The sequence below is a fragment of the Lontra canadensis genome, unplaced genomic scaffold (assembly GCF_010015895.1).
Source record: "Lontra canadensis isolate GAN:19392208 unplaced genomic scaffold, GSC_riverotter_1.0 scaffold40, whole genome shotgun sequence".
Lineage (NCBI taxonomy): Eukaryota > Metazoa > Chordata > Mammalia > Carnivora > Mustelidae > Lontra > Lontra canadensis.
The window spans coordinates 2,107,107-2,132,450 of NW_022631034.1; the positions used below are offsets into that span (position 1 = coordinate 2,107,107).

The 25,344-nt window shown below is 44.5% G+C and overlaps 1 pseudogene; it reads right to left on the reverse strand.

Annotated features, from left to right (window-relative positions):
• The window catches only part of LOC116875085, a 98,070-nt pseudogene that overhangs the window by 29,474 nt on the left and 43,252 nt on the right, over nucleotides 1-25,344 (reverse strand).

Sequence of the window (25,344 nt, forward strand, 5' to 3'; positions counted from 1 at the left end):
AGATTACACAGTTAACATGTTGCTCTATTTTCTTCTAAGATTTTCTCCCTTGAGTTTTTAAAGGAGCTGAAATCACACTCTATGATACAATTTTATAGTGCTCCTTTGCAGCAAAGGCATCTCCCTATGTGATTACAAAGTCTTCATAAGCACCATGTTCTAAAACTTTTAGTTTGACATAATTTTGGACATAGAGAAAAGTTACTGGAATAGCAAAAAAACAGTTATCTTTCAGCCAGATTTAAATTCCTCAAATGTCAACATTTTGCTATATATATTTTTAAAGATTTATTTATTTGAGAGAGAGAGAGAGCCCAAGAAGGAGGGGCAGAAGGAGATAGAAACTCATGCAGCCTCCGCACCGGGCACAGAGCCCGACGTGAAGCTCAATCTCAGGACATGAGTCGAAACCAAGAGTGGTACGTGTAACCGACTACACCACCCAGGCGCCTCTACTATATTTACTTTATTCCCTGTGCTTTCTCCCCTCTAACACAGAGAAAGAGAGAGAGGTAGACAAGATATTGTTTGACCCTTAAATACTTCAGTGTGTCTCTCCTACAAATAAAGAGTTCTCTTATATAATCACACTACAATTAGTCAAATCTGGAAACTAACATTGATATACTGCTATTATCCAATCTAGAACCTTATTCAGATTTTGGCAATTGTCCCAATGATGCCCTTTACAGCAAGAGAGAACTCAAAATTCCACACTGCGTTCAACTGTCATTCTTAGTTTTCTTTACTCTGGAATGGTTCCTGAGTCTTTGTAGCTCAAGAGACTGATTCTTTTGTGTAAAGAATAATTATACTTGGGACGCCCGGGTGGCTCAGTTGGTTAAGCGTCCGCCTTCGGCTCAGGTCATGATCCCAGTGTCCTGGGATCGAGTCCCGCATCGGGCTCCTTGCTTGGCGGGGAGCCTGCTTCTCCCTCTGCCTCTGCCTGCCACTCTGTCTACCTGTGCGCGCGCTCTCTCTCTCTCTGACAAATAAATAAAATCTTTAAAAAAAAACAACAACAAACGATTATCCTGTGAAATGCCCTCCAGTTTGGGTTTATCAGCTGTTTCTTCCTAACCAGATTAAGGTGATGCACTTTTGGACCACAGAACTGAGCATACATGATTTGTAATGATTAGCAAGATTTCGTTTTATATAAACCGTCTCTTATTGTGGAATTTGGGCCATTGTATAATTTTGCTGTAATCCCAAGTGAAGCTCTTCTTTTTTCTTACTATCAACTATCTACTTATTGGCTTCTCTCCATTATTTCCTATAATCATGATCACCTCATAAAAGTTAAAAGAATGAATTCAGGTTATTTTAAGAATATTTTAAGTGTTAATACATTAATGACCTTTTCCTAAAAAGAGCCTGTCAGTTTGCAGTCCCATAATTGATATAAGTATTTACATCACCTCAGGCTAAGTGGCCTTGCACACTGCTAGGTTATGAGATTTTTTTTATTTGGAAAGACAAAATACTGCATTGCTGTGTTAGCAGATTTCATTATAAAGTATGGTTAACAAAGGGTGTTTGTTGTTCCTTTCATGACACTGAATACATTCCTTTGCTTGTGTGTGCCTTCATTCAGCAAATGTTCAGAGTTGTCAACTGTGTGCCAGTATTCTAGGTAATGACATCAAGTTCTTAACGTAAAGAAATAAACAAGATAATACAGATTGTGCTAACAGCCATGAAATTCTTCAGTAGTAACTGGAGGGGATGCTCCAGATGGAGGTAGGCTAGAGCCTAGTACTTTGAGAGAGAGCTGGTGTAGACACAACTGGGGAGCACAGCGGGGAAAGGGTCAGCCGCTAGGTGTCTCTCATTCATCTCACAACTACTTACCACAAAACTGCACCAGAATGTCTGTAAAACACTGCCCTTGACTAAAAACATGAACCCCTATTCTGCCCTATCCCAAACACCCATTTCTCCTGACTGTCCTAGTCAGAGGAGTCTGAACCTGAGCAGTTTGCAACTTGTGAGTAATAACGAAAGCTTGACAATTCTCTGAAATGAGATTTCTGATGTTGCTGTCTTGCAATTACCTGAATGTCAAGGAATCATTCATGAATCAGGCTATCTCAACATTAGATCAATGGTCCCTTTCAACAGTGAAAAGGGAACAGATGACCAAGAAAGGGGTGTGTGTGTATTCTCCTCCAAATAACAGGGGTGGTGGCTGCAGCCGTAGGCAAGGAGGCTGTAAGTGTTTACAGAGAAAAGCAACCTGGCTGTGCTACAGACTAGGACACGGCCAGCAGAAATTCCAGCTCCCCGGGCTCACCCCCTCACCCCAGCGTTGTCAGGTGCCTCACGAAGTGAGAAATGAGCAATCAGGGAAACTACAACCTCCTAGGAATGCCTACTTAGCACTTAGGACAATTGACTTCCGTATACTGGGTGCAAAAAGCAAACAGGACACGGTCAAAGCAATGGTTTTCTTACTTAAAAATTGCATGTAAAAAATCATACACTATATATACACTTATGATCAATAATCATTAGAAACCACTGTCAAATATATTTTTTAAAAGATTCACAATAATAACCTGTAAGGTATATGCATGCTCTTTCCCGTCCTATCCTTCTTTTAGGAAAAACCATCTCAGGTACGCAACAAATCTGATGTATGAGGAACGAACAGCCTCCTGACAATGCCAGACCCTCAAATACCAAGGTGCAGCTCAGGACTTCTGAGGGCAGAGAAAGGAAAAACAACTATTTAAAGCATTACTAATAAAAATACTATGATTGTGTCCCCCACTTGGGGGATGAACATCTAGAACAATGGAGATGATAAACATTCACCCAAGGGTCATGAACTACCACTTAGTGAACAAAAGACAGTAGATGAGATTTATGATGGAGGCTCTCATTATAGAAGACACAACAGAAGCTCAAGAATCAGGTCAGATCTGGTAATTAAAAGCAAGTGAGTAATTAACAAAGGATTAATAAAGGTGTTAGGATAAAATATTTTAACAAGATGAAATATAGGGGAAGGTTTTTATATTTCATCTCTTATCCTGTTTTGCATTTTGGTTTTGTTTTCTTTTTAAAGATTTTATTTATTTATTTGACAGAGAAAGAGATCACAAGTAGGCAGAGAGGCAGGCAGAGAGAGAGGGAGAAGCAGGCTTCTCACCGAGCAGAGAGCCCAATGCAGGGCTTGATCCCAGAACCCTGGGATCATGACCTGAGCCAAAGACAGAGGCTTTAACCCACTGAGCCACCCAGGTGCCCTGCATCTTGATTTTAAAAATATACAAATAGCATAGAAAGTCGTAGTGAAATAAGTATTACCTAGTTGGCCTAATTGTGACAGAAAGCGACTGTCTGGCAGGTGTCAGTAGCAAGGGTGAATGAACTAAGGCAAGTAGTTTAAACTAGCAGGGAGAACTCAAAAGATTCCAGTGTGGGCAATGGTAAGCTAAAGTTTGTAAGTTAGGATCATTCATATGGTGGTTGAAATTTTCTGTCTTCTGATTGTTTTTGTCTCTACCATAGCTTCAAGGACTAAAAGGAGACTCAATACTGGTAGTAATTTTCCATAATTAGCATTGGTGGAGAGATCTGGGGGAAAAAAAAAAAAAATCCACCGTGGTTTAATAGGTGTGAGCCTTAAACCTGGTAGCATTTTAACCTTTTTCTTTACAGACAGAAAACAAGCATTTAAATCTAAGTTAAGAATACTTGTTTCAAGGCAAAAGAAAAGAAAAGAACAACCAAAAAAAAAAAAAAAATGTCTTACAGACCAGGCCCCCTATCCTGACTCATCACAGGCTGACAATTTCTTTTCAGATTATCAGTCAGAACAAGGAGGATGCCTTAGGCCATACTTAGATGGCTCTTTTTAAACAATTCTCTAGTTCTCCTCCAGGGGGCGAAGTTGGCCAGCGTTTCACTGGAAAACGCAATTCCTTTCAAACTTGGATTTTTGCGCATAGCACTAGGAATATATTCAAGTACAAAAAGGGCCATTTCCCCTCTTCTCACCTGTTTTCAATACATTGAATTCTGACTGATTAGCAAAGCACTCCAGCCCTTTGGTGCAACAGAAGGGAAGGGACTAAAGGGCAGTGGGCAGGAACACTTTACCAGCGCAGTCCCAGAGGCCGGCAGGCCTATTCTCCTAAAACTTGAGATCAGGGTGATGGTTTTGCCAACACTGATACAGTTTCAAGGATATTACTTTTTTTCTTTTAAGGAGAATTTTCCACTGGGCCTACTGTGGCCAGCTGATGCCTTGCCCAGGATTGCTTCCTACCCGGCTCCTTTGCAAGGCCTCCTTCAGAACAACCACAAAAACTGCTGGAGGTCTGGGAGCCCCCGCCCTGTCTTTCTGCAGGTATAGTGGGTCCTTTCCTCCTCCCGAGGGTGAGTGCTGGCCCCGAATGAATGAGCCAAGATAGCAATTCCTCACTGGGCCTTTGTCCCCTTCCCTGAAAGGGTCAGATGCTCCCAGGGGGAACTCAGGTAATGGCGCAGAAGAGGTCACACACAGGGGCAAAATCTGTACTCAACGCTGGGACAAAGAGGAATTTTAGTGTCTCGGTAGGTAACAGCACGACAGGGTAGAGAGAAAGAGCCGGAGTGTGTGTGCCAGCTCTCCCGGGCCTAGGAACAGACCTAGTTTGTCTGCATCCTGAGCCTTATATAATTTGGGGTTTTCTTATTAGAAGAATATAAAATTAGTGCTGCCCATTAGCCACAGGGCATCAGAGGGGGTCCTTAGAGGGGAAGGGCCCTGAAGCTTGAGCATCATAACCATCATGAGCTCCCTGATCACCATGGCGGCTGAGGAGTGTGTTGGCAATCAGGCTTCCGCAAGCCTTGTCTACAAAATGGCAGTGGGTATTTTTAAGGTCAGGTGACTCAGTTTCTTTTTCTTTTTCTTCTCTTTTTTTTTAAAGATTTTATTTGTGAGAAAGAGAGAGCACAAGCGGGGGAAGTGGCAGGCAGAAGGAGAAAGAGGCTCCCTGCTGAACAAGGAGACCTACAAAAGACTCGATCTCAGAACCCTGGGATCGTGATCTGAGTCGAAGGCAGACATTTTAAGCAACTGAGCCACCCAGGCGTCAGGGCTCTGCTTCCGACTCAGGGAGTGGACTCAGGGGCTGCAAAAGAAAGACTGCAAGTGGCCAGTGGCTAAAAGTGGCCCCTTGGGTTCTGCTCCCTCTTCATCCTGCCCCAGGCACATTGTCGCAGGTGCACAGTAAACACCTTCTGACCGACCAGTGGAAGTGACCTGGCTGCCTCCCCTCTACCAGTTCCCCTCCTTGAGGCTCAAGCACTTCCCTTTTCTCTGGCTCACTGGCCAAGCTTCCAGCTCCTGTGTAAAGAAAGAGCACTCCTGAACTGCTTGCAGAGGTAAGTCTCACTCAATGTTAGAGCGGGTTTCCTGCTCAGATGGGTAATTCATTCACCACAGATGTCCAGGCACAAGTTACACAGACCTAAAAACCAGTCCTACAAAGGATGATGTTGCTGCCTTCTATACAGATCCTGTGTCTGGGACAGCGTGGGCACCTGGTAAAGACCCCAGAAGCCTGGAGGAGCTCTACTGCCCCAGAAGTGCCCGTCACCCAAGGAGGATCCTAGGAAAGAAGTGCTCAAGGACACCCCAGCACAGTCCTGGCAGAGGAAACGAACCTCCTTCATTGGGAATATGAGCTCCGCCACAGGCCAGCTTGCCCCCCATGCCTGACCAAGACTCTGCCCCCATGTTCGGTCATCCTGTCACCTCAGACTTGGCCTTCTCCCCTCCTCCTGATGGGAAGGTCATGTCTCCTTTCAAGACCTCCTTGGGCTCCAAGAAGGTGCCAACCCTGCCAGACTTAAAGAGAACAAAATAAACTGATCTGAATTTAGAGCACCTAGCCAAATCTAGCTATGTTTGCATATTTGCACAGTCCTTGTAAAAATAATATATAAATTTCTCCCAGTCTAGTGGCAAAACCGCTTAGCCAAATCTTTACAAGGAAATGAGAGGAGGCCTAAAGAGATGGCAAGTTGTTTAGTTAATGGAGCCTGCTTTCGTATATGCTACAGATTGGTATTTATAAGCAAACCCACTCCTGAATGTTCTCGTTCTTTCTTGAACAGAACAGTGAGAACAACTTCTTACATAGAAAAGTGTCTTCATGAAGCCATTTGTCACAAGGAAAATGTTCTACAAATTCTCACCTGTAAAATGAAGATGGTATCGTGATGGGAAGAGATGGGAAGAAGGTATCGTGATGGTATCGTGATGGGAAGATTTGGTGTTTATTTGGGTGTTTACTGGGTGCCCAGACTGCTACACAATTCACAGGGATGATTTCACTTAATTCTCTCAATAACCCTGTGCAGTATTACCCTCACCATGTTAATGCAGAAATCGAGGCTTTAAGAGTAAATGACTTGTCCAAGGTGCTCAGAGGTGGGTTTGAGGCTGGGCAGGCTGAGCTTTACTCTTAGCCACCCCCTGAGCCACGCTGTGTCTGCAACCAAAAGTCACTTTGTACACTACAAAGAACGAAGGAGCTTTAGAAGATACTTTTTTAAAGCAGGTAGTTGCATGCATTTTGATTTTTTCACAAATTGTTATTTGATCCAAAAAAAAAAATAAAAAACGGCTAAAGAATTGGGCTATTTTTCCCAAGTCTACAAGGTTATTTAAGAAATCATTGCAACAGTTGAAAGCAAACAATGATAACAGCTACTATTTCTTGCACCTATACTATGAGACAGGCCTCTGTGCTGAATTCATTACATGACTGCCTCCCCTTAATCCAGCTAGCTTATGAGGCACCTGGCACTACCCTTCATTGAACAAATGGGGAAACGGAGGCTCAGAGACTCTGCCCAAGGTATCTCAGCAAAGGAAAGGTCTGAATTCTGGTCTATCTGCCTATGCTATGCACCTCCCAGGTATAAAGTGTGCACAAACAGAAAGAATGTTCTAGTTAGGAGCTTACTAGCTATTTCATACATCTAGATATTTGAATGGCCAAATGGAAAATACTATATTCTTTCATGCCAAGAGAAGAACACAGGTGAGCAGCGGTAGGGGCGTGCAATTCTCCCCTCACAGCCCCTGGCTCCCGCATCATCTGAGGCATGAGGGAGGGCACAGAGGGGGGAATGGAGGAGGGGGGAGGTGACATCCTGCCATCTTTATAAAAAGCCAGCCAAGATAACATGAGGGCATGAGCCAGGTTCACATCTGGATACACAACGTTGAGTCCTGCCAGGGAAACTGATCCAGTGATGGAATCGCCCAAAATGCATTTAATACATTCTTAGACCATCGGTCCGAAAGAGACTCCAACTCTGACTCAAATGCCTTGTTAGCACGTGTCACTTGCTCATCCAGGACTCTGCCTTTACCAGGGTGTGGGGGACCCAAATGCAGGGTGACCCACTTCCCACCACAGCTGCCCGACCAGCCTGCACATGACAAAGGAGGGCACCTCAGCACAGAGGCCAGGTTCATAGTGCTGGGGCCAGAGAAGGCAGGAAAGGCTGAAGACCCCTTGAGGACACTCAAGCCAAAAGAAGAACTGCAAAAAAGTGTGTGTGGGGGGGGTCCTTGCAGAGCACGTTCTGCAAGCCTTCATTTTTCAGAGTTCATAAACTACGATGGAGCCTTGATTAAAAATCCCCCTGAAGCATGGCACATCCGTTCTCAGAACAAAAGAAACTAGGTTAGGGTCATGAGCACGAGAAATAGTGGTTAAGCATGGAGTTTCCAAATGCTAGCTTTCTCTTGGGGTTATATCAAGTGCACTTCGGTGCCATGGTTGGGAAAACCATGGTAGGGAACAGCAAGGTCAAAGGCTTCCCTGGGTCTTAGAGGCAGGGTGTCCGTGGAAGCCCCGCCTCCCCCGAAATCTGCCACCCAAGCAGATTCTCTCAGTATGGGGTATACACACACACACACACACACACCTCACCCCATTAAAGGGAATGTAGCAGGGACCCAGTCTTGGCTTTGTAGAAGCAACACCGTCCCAGTAGCAACAAGTTATCTGACAATCGGAATAAGACATTTGGGAGGGAAAGAAGGAGGTAGGGAGCTCCCCATGCTTGCCCAGGCTTCAAACACAGGATGAAGGGCTGCTTTTAGGGGTGTTAGAGAGGAGTTTGTTGTATTAGCCAGAGGTTAAGAGTTAATCTAACAAGATGCTAAAGTGGAAGTTTCCACTCTAGCATCAAGATTCAACAGATGGGAAATTCCAAAGCATGGGGCCAGACCATTATGTGGAAATTCCTAAGAAGATGACCTAGCTGGCTCAAAGATCCATAAGGAGGATATATAAACAGGTTCAGGGCAGTGGAAAGTGACGGAGGATTTTATTAGGCAGATTCCTCTAAAGTGCTCTGGTTCCTACCCCTCCCAGGATGGCTGGGGTGGAAGGAGCTGGCCTTTCATTTCAAGCCTTGAGAAAAGGCTTTCGAAGGCAACATCTGGAAGGCTTGACATGGGTCTCTCTAGTCTGGGGATTGGTATGCAATTCCTGTTGAAGGAACAAAAATGTGAGGGGACACTAAAGAGGCCTCCGGTGGCAGAACAGAAGGCTGTGTCAGGGAAAGTGGCTGCTCTCCCCCTCCTCTGGGGGGAGGGGGCAAGGGCGTGAAGTAGTGTGAGCTCTGGGCTCTAGGAATGCCAGCCTTGGTCTCCTTAAAACAGGTTCAACCCAACAGGCTTCATTCAGCCTGAGGATGGGAGAACACAAATGGAAACCAGAAGCGGCTGGCTGATAGTCACAGCCAACAGGAGACACACTGCATGAGTGTTGGGAGATCCAGATGGAAAGTTCCAGAAGGGAGTCCTTGAGAAAGCCACAGAAGCAGCCAGGAGAGAGAGAGAGAGTCCATCTACCCATCAGCCAGGCTCAGAGCACCCACTGCCAGGCAGGATGGTAGCAGTCAGGTAAGAACCTTCCTCTTTTCCTCCCCGTCTCTGTCACCTGGGGAGGCCATGGGCAGCTGGAAGACGTGGGCAGCTGGAAGACGGGGAGACCTGTACTGGCAAGATTGGGGGGGAAGTCTTCTCTTGGAGTGAATACTGACTGTTTATAGGCCAGACTAAGCATTTATAAAGCGTTATAGACCAAAACAAATGTGTATGTGTTACTTAAAGGGGCCGCAGGACTTCTTATTGCCTAAGAATCATGAGGAAAGTGTTATAGGCTTGATCAAGCTTTTTTTTTTTTTAAGATTTTATATATTTATTTGTCAGAGAAAGAGCACAAGCAGGGGGAGCTGCAGGCAGAGGGAGAAGCAGGCTCCCCGCTGAGCAAGCAAGTCCCCAATGCAGGACTCAATCCCAGGACCTCGAGATCATGACCTGAGCTGAAGGCAGATGCTTAACTGACTGAGCCACTCAGGCATCTCAGCTTGATCAAGTTTTTAAAAGAAAACAGGGGAAAGACACATCTCACAGAATAAACTTTTTTTTTTTTTTTAACGATTTTATTTATTTATTTGACAGACAGAGATCACAAGTCGTCAGAGAGGCAGGCAGGGAGAGAGAGGAGGAAGCAGGCTCCCTGCTGAGCAGAGAGCCCGATGCGGGACTCGATCCCAGGACCCTGGGATCATGACCCGAGCCAAAGGCAGAGGCTTTAACCCACTGAGCCACCCAGGAGCCCCTCACAGAATAAACTTTAAAGGAACAGCAGGAGACAATAAAGCGGGAGGTGCCTGGGGGCTCAGCTGGTTGAGCTCCTGACTCTTGACTTCAGCTCAGGTCATGATCTCAGAGTCGTGAGATTGAGCCACACATCATGGAGCCTGACTCCATGCGGAGTCAGCTTGAGATTCAGTCTCTCCCTCTCTCTTTCCTGCCCTTCCCCCAGCTCATGCTTGCTCTAAATAAACAAACAAACAAATAAATAAATAAATAACTTTAAAAAAAAGAATACAGATGTGCCTTAATTAGGTCTCATGTCACGTGTGCAATGTAGTAGTTACAGTTAATCTTTGCTAAGCACAGATTATGTGCCAGGCATGAGACCAAGGGCTTTACAGATCTTATCTCATTCAGTCCCCCTAACAACTCCATGAGGCAGCTGTTAGTATCCCCTTGGACAGCTAAGGAAACTACAGCTCAGAGAAGTCAGGCAACATTCCCAGAGTCACACAGGTAGGTAAGTAAAGCAGCAGCCTGGACTCAACCTCAAGTCTGACATCTAATCCCGAGCCCTTCTTACTGTCACAGATGAGTGGTTTTCAGCAGACACTGGTGGCTGAAGCAGGGCAGGAGCTTGGGTCCTGCCCAGCCTTCCCTCCTGCAAGTCCCAAAACTAGAAAACCAAAGGGCAGGGCTTGAAAACCACCGAATAGCATGATCTGAGCAGTCTCTTCCAACTCCGGGATTCTATGACTCTATCACCTGTGGGTGGAAAGATGAGGAGAGGAAGACCCACAGCAGCTGATGTGGGGAAGAGGAAAAACACAGAGTTTGTATCCCATGTTCTCAGAGAGGCAGCCGGGAGGAGCTGGTTCTAGTCGGTGCTTCCGTAACAGACCCGAGGTTCACAGAAGTATAGTCCTGGGTAGAAATAAGTGGTTCAGATAATGCAGGTAAAGCACTTAGCACAGAGTCTGGCACCACAGTCAGCATCTTGGTAACTGGCTGTAAAAAGTTTACATATGCCTAAAAACCTCAATATGCAATTTAATGAAACATACTCAGCCACTGACATCACTGTGTCCCTTCCGTAGGGAACTATGTGTATCATGGACACTAAACTTTATTAGCTGAGCCAAGCCAAGAAACAAATGCACAAGATTAAGCTGGCCAAATCTGAAATAATTTAAGTAAGCCTGAGCAATGGCTCTCAAACAGTAGGGGACCACGAAGTCCTCCAAGACAATGAGGGAAACAGAATCCCTTTTTCCAGTAAAAAAGAAAAAAAAAAAAAGAGAGAAAGTACATACACACAATTTTGCAAATAATTAGAGAAGCCCATTCACTGATTCATGGATTACAGAGGAGCCCATTCCCTGTCTCCAGGTTAACAGTCACTCCTCTAGATTCTGGGGATATGATAGGAGATCCGTAGCTCCGAAGCTGCCTACCTGATCCCACGGCGGGGTCACCCATCCTTCACCTCTCCATATGCTCGTTGTTGCTAGTCTTGATCATGATACCTACCCTGGAATAGGTAGTCAATGTAACTGAAGCTAAATCTAATTTTAAACCTTCCCAGTTCAGTGGATCACCTGATTCAGAATTTCTAAATCAGTGGACTCTGGTACCCAAAAGTTTTATCTGCTCAGCATTCTCTTACTTCCCTCTTCTGTTAACTAAATTCTTCCTTCTTTTGTAGGGACCCCATTCTATGGGATTCTGGTGGGATTCAACCTCTCTCAATGCCATATGAACAAAACCTGGCCAGATACTGCTTACTGTCTTCTGTGTACTTCTGGCCAAGTTGATTCAGGAAGGGAATCCAAACTGGGCCAGCTAAGATTCCTCCTTGGTATTGTGAGAACAATGGCAAGAAAGGTAGTCTCCTTTCACTCAGATCCAAAGCTGTGAGGATGATGGCCATTTAACACTGATGGCTACCTCTGGCACCATGGTATGGGAAGAGCTTGCCTGTGAATGAAGTTGACAGCACTGAGCTAAGCCAAAAGTTGGAGGGAGTGGGGCACCTGTGTGATTTAGTGGGTTAAGCCTCTGCCTTCAGCTCAGGTCATGATCTCAGGTCCTGGGATCGAGCCCCACATCGGGCTCTCTGCTCAGCAGGGAACCTGCTTTCACCTCTCTCTCTGCCTGCTGCTCTGCCTACTTGTGATCTCTGTCAAATAAACAAATAAAATCTTTAAAAAAAAGATGGAGGGAGTGAAAGATAATGGCTTGATGATAGCTTCTGAACTCCTGGATACAGCTCTACCTGAAGTCCATTCCAGTACAGACATCTTATTCATGTAAGTCAAGAAACTAGTTTAAATTGGATTTCTGTTACTTGCACACAAATAACAACAATCATAAATAACAATAATAATAAAATAACATATAAGCCTGGCCTAAATGAAAATAAATCCCAAAAGGAAGTTCCCATTCATTGGTAGTACTTGTGTTAATCTAGGCTGCTCTCTGACAATGATCCCTACTGAATTAAAGGGTTTTCATCCTGCAATATTCCTACAAAAAGTCTAGGCTTAACCTTACTTTCACATGATGTTCTGCCCCTGACAGTTCTTCTTCCAGTGCTGCCACCAACCAGACCCTACTTCTTGCAATAAATATCAAAGTTTCTGTCCTGAAGAAGAAAGTCCTAGAAGCACACAACAGTCACCCAGGCTAGCCCAGGTTATGGTTAGTTAACAGCAAGCAAATACTTACAGGCTGCTATTCCTATTCCCGTGAGATTCTCCAACTGCCCTGGTTCTCACCTGAACACTCCAGTATCAGAAGTGACCTAGAGCCAGGGGGCTCAAAGCAGAAGGAGACACACTTGTGGAGCAAGGAAAGAGGATGAACAGGTCACAATGGACATGATCGATGCAATTTCTCTGGAGCCCAAAGCCACTCTGCAGATGGAGTTAGGGTGTGATGATTTGAGACTGGGGAGAAATAATATTCACAGAGTCCTTTCGGAAGCTGTTTATTATTCTTTTAGAACAGGGATGGTAAGTCACTTTCAACTCCTGTGCCAAATTTGGTCCACAGCCAGATGCCCAGGCTCAGCATCAAGAACCGTGACAATCTGTGAAGTCTGATATGGGATGGGGGTGTGGCACAAATACATGTATTTGAGATTCCAGCTGAAACCATTAGAGTTTATCCTTGGATTAAGTGCACACCTGGACAGGAAGGGCTTTTCTTGGACTTCACCCGGGGGTTACATCATTCACCTATACCCAGGATAGCCTTCACTATTCTATTTCTTACGGGGATGTTGTTCACAACCTTATGTGGTCTCCTCTTTGTGACCACTGTGGAGAAATTACTCTAAGTCATAACCTCTTCCGAGTAACTAGCATGCCTATATCCTCCTGCCACTCTGCACTGTTACCTGAGCTGGGTTCTTTATGGGAACGACCACCCAGAAGCTCCAAGGCAAGACTGGGGGACCTCACAGCTCATGTATGGGCTCTCATTTCCGCACTGGGGGCCCAACCTTATCTAAAATTTCCCCTACATTTCTTTCCCCTAAAAATTTCCTGCCTTCCTTATTTTTGTGGGTCTCATTATATTATATGTGTATTTAAAAGCCACCTCGGAACACCTGGGTGGCTCAGTCAGTTAAGTGTCTGACTCTCGGTTTTGGCTCAATCTCGCGCCTGTGGGATCGACCTACGTGCCAGGCTTTGTGTTCGTGCAGAGTTTGCTTCAGATTCTCCCCTCCCCCTCTCACTCTCTCTCAATTAGATAAAGGAAATCTTTTAAAAAATAAAAATTTATTTTTGCATCAAAAATAAATAAATAAAATAAAAGCCACCTCAAAGCTCTTTGAAAGGAGACAAGCATGTATATTAGAGCATCGGCAATCAAAACACTGTAAAACAAATGGACAGTGAAAGGAAGATGGTTTTACAAAGGCTGCCAGTTGGAGCAGCTCTTACGGGGCAGCCCCAGGTGAGCAGGCCGAGAAGGTGGTGGCCTTGGACCAGGAACAGCCCTGAGCCTAACTGTCAGCACATGGCTTGGTCCTCCCCCCGCCTCTTCCCTCCCTCGTGCCTGCATAGCTCCCGCCACCCCATCCTTCCTCGGGCAGCTGGTGCCCTCTGGCCCGTTCCTGTGCATCCCACACCTACTTTCTCTTTAGGACTACTGCTTGCTTCCCTTTTCCACCTCCTCCCATCAAATCGAAGCAGCTCACACTTCTACAGGACCTTGTACTGGACAATGACAGGCTGTCCACGGTTGGTGGCATTCCTTCTCACAGGGATGAGCACATTTTAACCAGGTTTTCTGAAGAAGGTAAAAACCCAAAGGACTCAGTCACTAATGGTGGAATAGGCTGCAATGATGGTAGAGATGCAACTGAACGGGAGTGGGGGGGTAGGGGGGAGAATCTTCTTGTAAATCTCAAAGAATTCTATGTAAAGTGTTAGCACAGTGCCTGGCACAGAGTCAGTACTCAAAAACACAGCTGACACCAACGAGGACTACTGTTGTTGTTACTGATCCCACCATGACTACCCTTCGATGACTCCCTGCCTATTCTTCTTTCACCACCATGACCACCACCGTGAAGGTCACTGCCCCTTTCTGCATAGTGGCCAGCCACAGATCCATAATCCATAATGCATTTTCATTATCTTTTATGGTTCACAAATCTCTTGCACATACATCATCATTTTAGATCTTCTTGGTAGGCCATGAAGTGAAACATTATTCTCATTTTACAGATGGGAGAAACTGGAGCTCAGCTAGGCTGAGTGCAGAAGCAGAAGGGTCAGGGCTCCAACCAGGTCTCCTATAAATGTCTTATTCTTTCTATAACGAGTGGTTGCCAACTGCATAGCAATCACATGAGAATCATCTGAGCACTTAAAGATTCCAGGGGTCCACCCCAGACCTAATAAATGGAGATGGCCCAGGGGAAGGGGCTGTGAGCTTGTATTTTAACAGGTGCCTCATGAGACCCTGATGATCTGCTGAGGGACGACCAAGCACAGGGTCCGTGCTGCCTCCTGGTTGGCTAAGCAGCTGCTATCCTCTCAGCCGTCTGTGCGGGCGGGGTCCCTCAAGGAAGGCCTGGGTAGCCGTCTGCTCGGTAAAGTTAGTTTTCTACCACTGCGTAACTGTTCCCTCCCCACAATCACATTCAGGTTCAAAGGGAGCCCTGACAGAGCACTGGAGAAGGCAGACGGGCCAAAGTGAGGAGAGTGAACCGCACAACAGCGTCTGGCTCTGAAGCAGAGCAGGGCAGGTCTCAGACAGCACACACAGGCAGGGAAGGCCCGATCAGAGAAGGGAAAATTCTAGTGGGTCCTGCAGAATGCGAAGGGTTTCCAAGGAGGGGAGGGGTGAGCAGCAGGAGGTGTCCTCGAGAAAAATGCTAACGGACCAGTCTGACTGGAATAAAAGGAGTAGTGGGAGGTGAGTGAGAGAGGGTCAGGCCAGAGGAAGGATGTGGAGAAGGCCAGAGAGAGGAGTCAAGGCTGGTGCTGTGGATGATTTGAGACGCTGACAAAGGCGCGACAGCCTGAGGGATGAGCCAAAGGATGACCGTGTGGTAGCGGTGAACGGAGGAGGGTTGGAGCGTGGGCATCCTGGCACTGGCAAGACCACCTCGGAGTCTGCTCAAGTGAGATGCCAGGTGGCAGTGCCAGGGACCAGCAATCAGGATCGGGGGAGAGGGCGGTGGGCTATGGGATGGGTGTGGATCTAAGTCCTCACTCCATGCCCTTCTTTTTTCATGTGACTCAAAAACACTGCAGGACAGGACCATAAATGTGGCCACAGTCCTTCCCCTCCCTGTATCCGGGTTTCCCACAGTGCAATTCGGCAGCTCCTCTACTAAGGAGATGACTTTGTATCTGTCGCCTCTTGAATCCAGCCCGGGCATATAGCTCGCGTTAGCTGACAGAACGTGATGGAAGCAACGTTGTGCCACATCTGAGCCTCAGATTCCAGACACTCCTGCTTTCAGTTGGTACCTTCCCAACTGCATGGGAAATCCTCAGGGTAGACTGAAGGACGGTGAGACACACATCTTAGAGTCATTGTCATCTGCTACCAGCCAGGTGACCCTCAGAAACAAGGCCTAACTGACCTGGACCTGAGGCTGACTGGAGAGACAGGAGTGGTCCCAGCAGAGACCAGAAGAATCATGACACAGAGCCCAGCTCAAACTGCCAATCCACAACATTGTAGGATAAAGACATGATTGTTATTTTGAGTCGGGAAATTTTGGCTCAGATCTCTGGTAGTGTGTTTGGGGGTGATTCCTTATGCAGCAAAAGCTAACTGCTACACACTGCAAATGATGGTATCGCTTCAGCACGAGGCAGTGATGCTACACGAAGCCCCAGAAACTTTCTCACTTAAAAAGTATATTATTTTCCTAACTCTAAAGTCAGTTTTCTGCCACTGCATAACCATTATGTCCCAACAATCACATTTAGGTTCAAAGACAGAGGAGAGGAAAATTACAGCAAGAAGAAAGCTAATACATTATAGCTGTGAGCCAATTTTCATTACAACACACTGCAAGGCACTGTCTGAATTCCTTGGCTGAAATAACACTTTGTTGTTTTGGATACTGCCTGACACAAGCAGACCATCAACAGGGGCCTGGAAATAGTTTTACTGCAAGAACACGAAAAAGTTTTATTTTAATAGTATTGGCATGTAATCATAGATCTTTTCCCCGACCATGGTCTTAGCAAAGGAACATGGACTGATGTTTTTTTTTTTCAAAGGCTTGGAGACATCTTAAATTATTTCAGAGAGGGGAAAAAAAAAAAAGTGTGACTAAACAGACATTATCTAATCATAGCACTGGTAGGGATGTATCTAACTTAGAAGCATGAAACATCATTTCAAAAATAATGTTGAACAGTCACATTGTTTTAAAACTGAAAGAGAACTTACCAGTAAGACTTCCGGGGGCCCACCGTTTTCAGGTTATAAGTGGTGGAATGAATCTGAAATAGAATTAAGCAAACACTCTGTAAGTAAATCACACTCAGGAAGGGTGTGCTTTTGGTCCCAAGGGATCGCCATGATGTTGCGAATTTATTCTTTTAGTTAAAGATTAGCAAAGCTTTTTCTGGCTCCTGATGGAACAGGGAGAGATTTTACCTATGTATTTCAACTTCCTGAATAGAGAGCCACTCTCTCATTTACTTCAAAGAGTGCTGGAAGTCTGAAGCCAGTATTATAAATGGTAGTGTTTTCGTCCAAACCCCTCCAAGTCAGAGGAAGCCTCCTTGGTTGGTGTTCTTGCCTTGGTCCCTCAGCACTCCTGCTGGGACCAAGCCATGGCTCCCTTTATGGAACCCATAAAAAGACAGATGGTCTAGCACAACCTGAAGACCAATGGGAAGAGGATACAAGGCTTCCTGATAGTGGCCACCTGATCACAAATAACCCCCAATTCTTGTTTCATCAGTAAGGGGCGCCTAAGGCAGTGCCGCTCAACAGTACTAGACCACGAGCCATAGATACAGTTTTATATTTTTGAGCAACCACATTGAAAAGGCAAAAAGAAGTGGATATAATTTTAATGTTTAGATGAACTGATTCAGAAAATTATCATTTCAACATATAAAGAACAGAAAAATCAATAATGAGACATTTCACATGCTTTTTTTTCATACTCAATCTTCAAGACCCAGCATCTCACAACCCAGACTAGCCATATTTCAAGTAGTCAATAGCCATTTTGGCTGGTAGTCACACCAGACACCGAAGGGATCCAATCTTGGCCTTCGCAGGTACTGGCAAAGTCAGTCCAATGCATATGGAGATTTTATTCATCTATTTTCCTGTTCCTAGTAATCCATCATTATCCCATTCATGATGTCATTTTACTAGAAATAATCACATAATAATAGCAAATATTTATATAGCACTTACTAGTGCCAGGAACTATTTTTGGCAACTACTTCAATTAATCCTCACAATAACTTTATGAGGTAAGAGTATTATCATTCCCATTTAGTAAAGAGGAAACTGAGGCATGGAGAGGTTAAGTAACTTACTCAAGGTTATAAGATGGTGACAGAGCAGAGATTCTTTTCTTTTTTTTTTTTAAGATTTTATTTATTTGACAGAGAGAGACACAGTGAGAGAGGGAACACAAGCAGGGGAGCAGCAGAGGGAGAGGGAGAAGCAGGTTTCCTGCCGAGCAGGGAGCCCAAGTGTCAGGCTCAATCCCAGGATCCTGGGATCATGATCTGAGCCAAAGGCAGATGCTTAACGATGGAGCCACCCAGGCACCCGGATTCTTTCTTTCTTTCTTTCTTTTTTTTTTAATATACAAAGTTTTTCTTTTTTTTTTTTTTAAAGAAGTTATTTACGTAAGAGAGGGAGAGAGCACATGAGAACGGAGCTAGGGGCAGAGGGAGAGGGTGAGAATCTCAGGCAGACTCCCCACTGAGTGCAGAGCTGGATGTGGGGCTTGATCCCATGACCCTGAGATCACCACCTGGGCCAAAACCAAGAGTTGAGCACTCAACTGACGGCACCACCCATACGCCCAACAGAGCTGAGATTCTAACCCAGGTAGTCTGCCTCCAGACTCATGTCCTTAGCCACTGGACTCTCAATTAAGTGTGAATGGCTCAAAATAAGGTAATTGCTTTCAGTTTTAATTATAACCACCAAGTGATTCAAGGCTGCTCTCATGATACATGGTCAGATAATAGCAGTGATGGCAGATGGAGGGGTTATGGGTTGTGCTAGCAAATTAAAATAAAAACAACGTGGAGTGAGAGCAAAACCACCACAAGCAGGCCTGCGGTCAGGCCTAGGCCTAGGAGTACAGTATGGGGTTAATGGTGGTGGGGAGGGGTGTCAGTCTTCAGAAAATCCTGTCTTCATGATTTTTCTGAGTGAAGGGTCCATCACTTTCATCAGATTCTCAAAGGGGTCTACAAGGTGGACACCTCTGTATCTGTCTTAACAGGGGTGGGGAGGAAGAGAGGATGAATCTAGTAGGAAGGAATTCAGAAAACACATCCTTTTTATTTAATCCATGGTCCCCAAAGAAATCACACCTAATGAGGAAAACAAGATCCACACATGTGAACTCCATGCCCAAACAGTAGGAAAGGAGGTGGGTCAGTGACACTGTTTAGAATCAACAGGCCTTGGGCTGAGGACAGTGCAGGAGGCTGCCACCTGCTCTCGCAGGCTGAGCCCAAACCTGCTGGAAGTCCTTCAGTGGCCTCCTCTGGGTTCTAGGATGAAGTCCAACCTCCTCAGCGCACTCAAAAGCCACAGTGGTCTTGTGCCTGAGCACACAGATATCTTGTCCTTTAGCCACACAGACCTGTTTACAGGTCCCTAAATGCCACTCACTCACTCTTCCGTGCCTTTGCATATTCTGTTCTGTCAAACACACCCTTTCTCTACTCTATCAGCCTATGTGTAGGTCTCAGTTCAGAAGTCACCTTCCCTGGGAAGCCTTTGTGAACCCCTTTGGTTGACTTAGGGATAACTCTGTCTGTAGTCATGGCCAGGGGTCACTCAGTTCAACTGAGAAATACCTACTACTACTACCACTACTACTACTACTGGTAATAATTAAAGCTGGTTTTTAAGGAGTTGTGGGCCAGGCACTGTTCCAAGTGTTTTGCATGTTCCTTTAATCTACTCAGTAACCATATAGGATAGGTTCTTTTATGACCCCATTTCGTAGATGAGCAAACTGAGACAGAGAAGTCAGCAGCCTAAGGTCACCCAGCTTGTAAGTGGCAGAGCCAGACTGTGAATAAAAACACACTGGGATAAAGAGTCTCCAAATATGTCCTTTAATGAAGCAAAAAGCAAGTTTTAACTTCGTCTTTTAAATCCAGCCAGTGAGAGGGGTGGTCATCTCCTTAACTGAGGAAACTCAGATCTTGGCCAACTCAATCAAGCCTCCAACAAGGTCTTCAGCTTCCCTTAACTTTGCACAAGGATCTAAGTAATAACATGCCCCCGAAAGCCTTGGCTGACCATTATAAAGGAATGCCAGAAAAGATACTTTCCTTTAAAAGATAGGATATTCAGGTTAAAAAAAAAAGGACGCAAAGACCTCCTTCTTAAGGTTTATTTGGTTTCAAGTAACTCAATATGAGTATATTCCAAATACTGTTTTAAGTAAAAGTCTCATGTTGCAAATCCCCTTTTGCTGTCCAGTCATGCCTTGCCATTCTGTACCCTGCAATTCGATGATATGATTCTTTCCAACACTATCTAAACTCCCCTCGGAGGGATATAAAAAGTGGCCTTGGAGGAGGACATTCCTCTCTTTCTCTAACAGTGGGAAAGACAAAAGTTTCAAGATCTGGGACATACACAGACCTCTAGGGAGAGAAAGAGCTCTTTGTCACACACACGTCAGAGGCAGCATCAGGACGGTGGCCCAGCCTACCACTCGCAGATAAAGGCAATCAGCCATAACACCCACCCTTCCTACTGCAACATAAAAGACACCACCAACGGCCCGTATTTATGGACGTCAGCATTATCTCAGTTATTAACAACCAAACTAGTAACAACCGATTGTGTTTTGACTCTTCCTAGCTCCTCTTCTTCCACAATAAACATAAATGTAATTGTTACTGAGAGGCTGACAGAGTGCAAGTTCTGTGCCAGGCATGGTTGTACTGCTGGAGACAGAGCAGTGAATGAGGTAAACAAGGTTCCTGATACAGGGACCCTCCCACCAGAAGAGGAGGCAGAAAACAAACACATATGCAAAGAAGTCCTTTGCAAATGCAAAGAAGATAACTTCAAACAGTGACAAGTTCTATAAATTTTCCCATATAACCATGGAGTGATGGGGCCTACTGAAGAATTTAAGTGTCTCTCTGGCAGCTGTATGGACAAGCTGGAAAGAGGCGACAGTGGATGAACGGATCAGTGGTGACCGGTTACGCAGCCATTCACGTGTTTAGGTGAGATATGATGGTACCTTGGCACAGGATGGTAGCAGTTGGGATGGAAAGAAGTAAATGGATTCAGGATAGGTTCTGGAAATAAAATAATTAGGACCTGCTGATGAAGTGGATGTGAGAGGTGAGGGAGAGGAACGGGTCTAGATGACACCAAGGTTTTGGCTCAAGCAACTGGGTCAATGGTAGCTTCTCTGAGGGACAAACAGTTTGTGGGAGGAAAGAAAGTCCAGAATTCTGATTTGGCCAGGGTACCTGGGTGGCTCAGTTCATTAGGCATCTGACTCTTGGTTTCTGCTCAGGTCATGATCTCATGGATCCTGGATGGAGCCTTGCCTAGAGCTCCTCGCTCAGTGGGGTGTCTGCTTAAAGATTCTCTCCCTCTGCCCCTTTCCCCCACTCACATACACACTCTCTAAAATAATCTTTATTTTAAGAAAAGAATTCTGATTTGCCCTTGTTAACTTTGAGATATTCAGGTGGCAATCTCAAGAAAACATTAAGGAGTCCAGAACTGTTGCTCTTAAATACAACAGCTGCTAGCACGTGTCGGAATTGAAACTTAAATTAAGCACAATTAAAAACTCATTTCCCCAGTCACACCAACCATATTTCAAGTAATCAAGTAGACAAAGAAATGGCTACTGTACTGAACAGCACAGTGTAGATTACTTCCACCATTGTAAAAAGCTCCATTCGAGGGTGCCTGTGTGGCTTAGTTGGTTAAGAGTCTGACTTCTGCTCAGGTTATGGTGTCAGGGTTCTGGGATGGAGCCCTGAGGCCCATGGAGCTCCCTGCTCAGGGTGGGGTTGCTTCTCCCTCTGCCCCACCTTGGACTCACACACACGCTCTCTCTCAAATAATAACTCTTAAAAAAAAAAAAAAGTTCCACTCAATAGGAATTGTCTAAAATGCATACAATACCTCGCTAGACTCCCTCCACCACTATAACATTTACTGCAATCATAAAATACAAAATTACAGCCATGGGAGATCTTTAATCTTAAACATCCATTGGAATCTGATCAGATTTATTTCAAGTCTTACATTAATTCTGTAGAAAATATATATGACAGCACTGTGGGAGAGTGGGGTAAACACTAGATTTATAGGCCTGGTTTCCAGCTGTCATGTGCCTCCATTTCCTCACCTATAAAATGGGGAGTGACCCTGAATGAACTATATTGAGAAACATCATGGAGAATGTTTGCAGCTCTCAAAACATCTCCACTGTACCCTAGTCAGGTCTGTTACGATTTCACTTGCAAATTCTGACGGGATATTATCTCCAATGGCAAAATACAAACGAAAAGGCCTTCAAAGCATATAAAAGGCCCTACTGTAGGCATAAAAGGCACATATTCCACAAAGGTGCGGGAAAATATACCCTGTGTTTTGAGTCTAGAACAGAAATTTGTATTACTAGAAGATGCATGGCATGGGATGTTTTCCATCTTTTTGTGTCTTCTTCAATTTCGTTCATGAGTGTTCTGTAGTTCCTCGAGTATAGATCCTTTACCTCTTTGGTTAGGTTTATTCCCAGGTATCTTATGGTTCTTGGTGCTATAGTAAATGGAATCGATTTTCTAATTTCCCTTTCTGTATCTTCATTGTTAGTGTATAAGAAAGCAACTCATTTCTCATTGAAATCATATTGATTTAGTATCCTGCCACATTACTGAATTCATGGATTGGGAGAATAAACATTGTTAAAATGTCTATACTGCCCAGAGCAATCTATACTTTCAAGGCCATCCTGATCAAAATTCTGCCAGCATTTTTCAAAGTGCCAGAACAAATAATCCTAAAATTTGTATGGAACCAGAAAAGACCCTGAATTGCTAAGGAAATGTTGAAAAAGAAACAAAGCTGGGGGACACCTGGGTGGCTCAGTGGGTTAAGCCGCTGCCTTTGGCTCAGGTCATGATCTCAGGATCCTGGGATCGAGTCCCGCATCGGGCTCTCTGCTCAGTGGGAGCCTGCTTCCCTCTCTCTCTCTCTCTCTCTGCCTGCCTCTGTCTACTGTGATCTCTCTCTGTCAAATAAATAAAAATAAAATCTTAAAAAAAAAAAAAGAAAGAAACAAAACTGGGGGCATCACATTGCCTGATTTCAAGCTTTACTACAAAGCTGTGATCACCAAGACAGCATGGTACTGGCACAAAAACAGACACATAGACCAGTGGAACAGAGTAGAGAGTCCAGATATGGACCCACAACTCTATGGTCAAATAATCTTCGACAAAGCAGGAAAAAATACACAGTGGAAAAAAGACAGTCTCTTGAATAAATGGTGCTGGGAAAATTGGACAGCTATGTATAGAAGAATGAAACTCGACCATTCTCTTACACCATACTCAAAGATAAACTCGAAATGGATAAAAGACCTCAATGTGAGCCAGGAATCTATCAAAATCCTAGAGGAGAACATAGGCAGTAACCTATTCAACATTGGCCACAGCAACTTCTTTCAAGACACGTCTCCAAAGGCAAAGAAAACAAAAGCGAAAATGAACTTCTGGGACTTCATCAAGATCAAAAGCTTCTGCACAGCAAAGGAAAGCCAACAAAACAAAGAGGCAACCCACAGAATGGGGGAAGATATTTACAAATGACACTATAGACAAAGGGCTGATATCCAGGATCTATAAAGAATTTCTCAAATTCAACACCCACAAAACAGATAATCACATCAAAAAATGGACAGAAGACATGAACAGACACTTATCCAAAGAAGACATACAAATGGATAACAGACACATGAAAAAATGTTCATCATCATTAGCCATCCAGGAAATTTAAATCAAAACCACATTGAGATACCACCTTATACCAGTTAGAATGGCCAAAATTAACAAGACAGTAAACAACAAGTGTTGGAGAGGATGTAGAGAAAGGGGAACCATCTTATACTGTTGGTGGGAATGCAAGCTGGTGCAGCCACTTTGGAAAACAGTGTGGAGATTCCTTAAGAAATTAAAAATAGAGCTTCCCTATGACCCTGCAGTTGCACTACTGGGTATTTACCCCAAAGGTACAGATGTAGTGAAAAGAAGGGCCATCTTTACCCCAATGTTCATAGCAGCAATGGCCACAATCACCAAGCTGTGGAAAGAGCCAAGATGCCCTTCAACAGACAAATGAATAAAGATAGGGTCCATATATACAATGGAATATTATGCAGCCATCAGAAAGGATGAATACCCAACTTTTGTATCAACATGGATGGGACTGGAGGAGATTACGCTGAGTGAAATAAGTCAAGCAGAGAGAGACAAGTATCATATGGTTTCACTTAAGGAATAACATGGAGGACATCAGGAGCAGGAAAGGAAAAGTGAATTGGGGGAAATTGAGGGCTAGACAAACCATGAGAGACTATGTGAGAAACAAACTGAGGGTTTTGGAAGGGAGAGGGGTGGGGGGATGTGTGAACCTGGTGGTGGGTATTAAGGAGGGCAGGCATGGCATGGAGCACTGGGTGTGGTGCATAAACAATGGATCTTGGAACACCAGAAAAATAAAGTAAGTTGTATGGCTCCTGACTATAAAGTAACGCTGTAATGTGTCAAAGAATCAGGAATCAAGGCTTGAGCATCCAAGGTGAAAGACAGTAGGAACCAAAATGGTGACATGTCCCCTGTACCAGGCAAGGGCTTCTGTCCCAGGAAAGGGTACACCATGAGCAGATGAACTGGCCTACTTTAACCAAATGGTGCCACCCTATTTATCTCCACCTTGAGACTGGCTCCTGCCCAGAAGAGCTGGTCTGGGCTGTTCGTGGGGAGAAACTTCCACCTGCTCACTATCCTTAATCCACAGAGAGCTAGAGACCTGAAATCTTGTTTTTAATTAAGGAACTGCTGGTATGTGTCCTCAACTAATTTGCAGAGAATAGGGGAAGGGGGGAGTAGCCTGATTATGCCAAAGCTAGCAAGAAATTTTAAAAATACACATAATTCCCATTTTGCCAACCTCTATGAGAACATACAAAAAGCAAGAATAAACACCTGAAATGTTACACTCAACATATTTTTTCCGACTTCTCTATTAAAAGGGCAGAGGCATTTTTTGGTGTTTTTTTTTTAACTTCGTGTGTGTGTATGTGTGTGTCTGTGTATGTGTGTGTTCCCCAGTGATAGTTTTAAAAGGACAGCAGGCATCTTTGGGCCCATATGCCCACCATCCTAGGGCTGCTACCTATTTTTGCCTGTTACCCTCCACAAACACCCATGTTTTTACCTGACTGTGGCCATAGTTTACATGCTATTGGTAGGAAACCCTGGGAAAGCTTTGGAGTCAGAAGATCTGGATTAGAATGTTGGCTCCTCCACAGATCAGGTCCAAGTCCTTGAAAAATTTACCTCTAAGCCTTGATTTTCTAAAGTGTAAAAATACCTTTAGCACATAGTTGCTATAAGAATAAGAAGGGAGAACACTGACCCAATGCCACTAGGAAAGGCTCCATAATGACAACTATTCTTTCATTCTTCCATTTTATTTTAAGTATTTTCTGTGTTTCTACACATATTCATAATGATCGTTTAAGGAGCCTGGTAATAGTCCTTCACATCGAAAAGTCCTAATACATTAGGTCACTCCCCTAATGCACTAAATATGTAAGCTGTTGCCAGTTTCTATTATTATAAATAAGGTTACACTAGATATCTTCATGCTGTAGCTTTTTTCATTCCTTCAGCTTAGGTCCCCAGCTTTCCTAAATTCCTAACAGTAGAATTAACAGTATTTTGTTTTTAAAAGGGCTTTTATGA